Below are 4,674 nucleotides of genomic sequence, written 5' to 3' on the forward strand. Positions count from 1 at the left end.
TACGGGCCCCCTCGCCGCTTATTTTCCACCTTGCAGACAAGTGATCTTGTTACCGTAGGACGAGTCCGCGCCACTCTGAGCTGGGGAACGTTGACAAGTGATCTTGTTACCGTAGGACGAGTCCGCGCCACTCTGAGCTGGGGAACGTCGACAAGTGATCTTGTTACCGTAGGATGAGTCCGTGCCACTCTGAGCTGGGGAACGTCGACAAGTGATCTTACCGTAGGACGAATCTGCACCATTCTGAGCCGGCAAACGGGGAAGAAGAGTGAGATTAAAAATGAAGGAAAAAAGTGAGGCACTTGGTGTCCCCAAAGGTGGCACCAAGGCCTTAGGTTTTCACCGACATCGACGCCTTACGATTCTCAGTGTTGGAAGGGGAATTGCCAGTGACAGCTTTGAAATGGCCCAGAGATGTTGGTCGCCACTGTCAAATCTAGATTTGACTGTGCTGGTGATGCGGGACGAGACTCGATGGCAGCACATTGCAGACTACACAGTGAGCCACCTCTTGGACCGCAGAGGCATCCTCAGCCCGAAAGGCAGGCTGCTGAATCCCCGGACCGACCTGGGGCCAGCAGGGAGACGGCAGGCTGGCCTAACAACACAGAAAAGGCACTTGCGAGTCGATTCTTTTTGTGGAGATGTCAAGGCTAGTCAAGAAAAAGGAAAAAAACCACTAAGAAAACAAAATATCACTGAGTTTATGAACGAGCAATGGCTGTTTGTACAGACGTTGTTGGCTTGTGCCGAGGAGCATCGAGACCTTTTCCTCCGACCTTGAGGACATTTCACGGTGCCGAGAGAAGGCGCTTGCTGGACCCACTCACCCTCTGCGCTGACAGGCACCAAACCTGTTCCCGTGACAGGACTGTGTGCCACGTGGTGAGGCAGTTGGGACTGCACCCTCCCACAAGCTCTGTGACGTCAGACAGGTGACAACCTCTCCAAGTCTATTTTCTCATTTTTAAAAAGGAGATAATATTGCATAATAGATTTGTTGTGTGTATAAGACACAGAATACTGATATGTATGATGATGATGATGCTAATTATTTTAATGATCATTTTATCTTTTCATCTGACGGTCGGACCGAGCCGTCATCTGCACGCTGAGCAGGGGATAAGGCTGTGCCCCTCATCCCAGGTAGCAAGGAGCAGGCGCGTCACTGTGTTCTAGTCTTTTTGCCACAAGACATTTCCAGACAAATATGAAGCGTTATCCTAAAGCCGGTTGTAATTTCCCGTAGGAACAGCATTATGATTTGATTCCACAAATGTGAATTGAGCAGGGTTATGTCGCAGGCGTTGTGCCAGGGACAAGAAATAGTAAGGTGATGCTTTCCACCTCCGCCCCGGCCCCTGCTCCCTGATTCACGCTGAAACGAGACGAGCAGCCCAGAAACGCGTAATGTCAATGCAAGTAGAACCCCAGCCAGTGGGTCGGGCCCCAGGGCTGGTTCTGGGGTACATCTGGGTTTCTCTCTTATGACAGGCACTTCCTGGCACTTCAGCATCTCATTTCCCTCTGTGACACTGGGATTAATGAAACCTTCATTACATGGGATATAGAGAGGATTAAATGAGGCCTGCGCAGAGTAAGCCCTCGGCGTGTCAGACCTGCCGTGTCTACTTGGTTTGAGCACAGAGAAAATGCCAGTGTATTACGATGGCGGGGGGGAGGAAAGGCTCTTTGCTTTTGTTGTTTTTTAAGTTGCATACAGGAGGATTTTGACTAGCGTAGGAAGCGGGCCCAAAGGAGTGACATAGCAGAGAGAGAAAGAGCAAGAGAGAGAAGAGAATGAGAACGGGCCTCGGGCAGAGGGAAGCGCTCAGGACGGGTCCAGCAGAGACGTCGGGAGCCAGACTCGCGAGGACGGGCCTGAGGGTCATCTGGGTCCGAGTGCCGACGACTCCCTCGGCAAACACGCTCAGGCCGCCTTCCTGTCCAGGCACCTGACTTCAGGAGAGTGTGCGCTGGACGAAGGCTACAAGCCTCTGCTTGTTTAAAATGCCGCGATGCCGTGTCAAGGTTCGTGACGTGGGCATGGATGTATATTGATGCGAAAGTGGACTTAAAATATTGGGACGTGCTGAACAGGCAAAGCAACACCACAGCAAACAGAACTAACGCCGGTGCCCACGTCGATGACGCCGCCGTGCGTTCGCCTCTGTAGAACTTAGAGGGACTTCATCAAGTAGGATTTGCTCATGTGCGTAAAAGTGGCCTGTGACGTTTTAATGGCAGAATCCATAATCATTCCTTTGAGTTGAGATATATCCTCAAAGATGGGATCTTCGATCATGTGCTTCAAAGTAGCCACCACGCAGTAGAATTGCTGGGTCATATGATAATTCTGTGTTTCAAGTAATTGTCTATTTCCTAAAGTGTCCTCACCATTTTACAACCGTGCCAGGATGTGTCAGGGCTCCAAGTTCAACACGTCCTCATCAGCATTAGTTACCATCTGTCTTTTTGATTATAGCCATCCTGTGGGTGTAGACTGGTATCTCATTATGGTTTTTCATTTCCCTAATGGCCAATGACATTGAGCATCTTTGTGCTTATTCATCATTTGTATATCTTCTTTACAGATGTGTCTGTTTAAGTCCTTTGCTCACTTTAAAACTGGATTATTTTTCTTTTTATGATTGAGTTGTAAGTTCTTTTCTTAAATAAAGCGTGGACATAAGTCTGATACATGTTTTGAAAAGATGTCTCATTCTGTAGGTTGTCTTTTTACTTTCTTGATAGTGGTATCATTAAGGTAAAAAAGTTTTCTTTCATGGTGTCCAATTTATCTTTTTTTTTTTTTTTGGTCATTTGTGCTTTTGGTGTCATATCTAGGAAACTATCACTTAATCCACAGTCATAAAGATTTATGCCTGTGTTTTTTCTAAAGGTTTTATAGTTCTAGATCTTACATTTACGTATACGCATTTTGAGTTAACTTTTTGGTATGCGATATGCAGTAGGAAACGAACTTCATTCTTTTGCATGTAAATATGCCAGCATCATTTGTTGAAAAGACTATTTTTCTCCAGTAAGTCGTCTTGGTACCTTTGCCCAAAGTCATGTGACCATAAATGTGAGGTTTTATTTCTGGTCTCTCTGTTTTACTCCCTGGATCTGTACATCTGCCCTTATGTCCTCGTGGTCTTGATTTCACATCTTTGTCATAAGATTTGAGGTCAAGAAATGTGAGTCCTCACACTTTATTCTTTTTCAAGATTGTTTTGGATACTAAAGTCCCTTGCATTTTTACGTGATTTTGGGATCAGCTTGTCAATTTGTTCAAAAAAAAAAAAAAACCAAGCTGAAATTTTGCCAAGGATCGTATTGAATATGTAGATCAGTTTGGAGAGTATTGACATCTTTATAATACTAAATCTTCCGGTTTATAAATATGGGATTTCTCTTCATTTATTTAGGTCGAATTTAAATTCTATCAATGATGTTTTATAGTTTTTAGTATATAGTCTTATATTTGTTTTGTTAAATTTATTCCTAAGTATTTTATTCTTTTGAATGCTATTGTAAATGGAATTTTTCTTAATTTTATTTATCTTTTAATGCTATTATATATAATAGAACTGCTTTTTGTTTAGTGATCTTATATTCTACAATCTTGCTGAACTTGCTTATTAGTTCTAATAGTTCTTAAATGAATTCTTTAGAATTATCTGTATTTAAGATTATGCCATATTTCATTTACTTCATCCTTTCCAATTTAGATGTCTTTTTATTCTTCTTTCTTTCTTCCTCTCTCTCTCTCTCTCTCTCTCTCTCTCCTTTTATTTCTTCCCTTTCCTTTCTTTCTTTCCAGCCTAATTGTCCTAGCAAGAATCAATTAGATGTAATTCTGACGAGGTCCATGTACTTTGTCTCAGGTAACACCTGTTTGCTTTCATTTTCAGTATTTGTTTTTCTGGGCTTTATCTTGGCTGATGGCCCTCCAGGTAAAGTAGATTACGTAGGTCTAGCTGCAGAAAGGTAGCTCTGCCAGAGATGTCCACGCAGCCTTAGACTGGAGTAAACAAAATGATTTGGATTTTTTGTCCCCCTTCACCCTTTTTACTTTGAAGGTTAAGTTTAAAAACAAATAAAGAACAGCAAACGTTTCCTATGTGACAGGCACTAAGCTAAGCACTTTAGATTGATTATCTTATTTAAGTCTGAGTATAAATCAATGCAGTAAACTAATATCTTCATTTAATAAAGTCAAGTAAGTTCAGATAGGTCAACCGATTTGTCTCAAGTCACATGGCTTGGAGACTGTGGCTGCATGAATGAACAAGCTGATGGATGAGGGTGTTTTTCAGAGAAAATAATGATATCACTTAAAAAGAATATTTTATACTGGATAATCGAGGATTTCCTGTTAGAAATGTGAGGCTGTTTTATCCATGTACATGGATCTATTCTTAAAAGATACAGGGATAATGTCATTATTATGGGATAGTGATGTCTTTAAAAATACTGACTTCTACATGAATTTGGCTCTGAAAAGTGGATTGCGAGGAAAACGAGTAAATGTAACACCCTCTGTAAATTCAGTGAAGTTCGTCAAAGGTTCCTCCTCTAATTTAGTTATCTGCTCTTAATTTAATCATATGTACACACACACACACACACACACACACACGCACACAAGTATTTCATTTTCTTGGTGCT

This window comes from Pteropus alecto, unplaced genomic scaffold, assembly GCF_000325575.1.
Source record: "Pteropus alecto unplaced genomic scaffold, ASM32557v1 scaffold189, whole genome shotgun sequence".
Classification (NCBI taxonomy): Eukaryota; Metazoa; Chordata; class Mammalia; order Chiroptera; family Pteropodidae; genus Pteropus; species Pteropus alecto.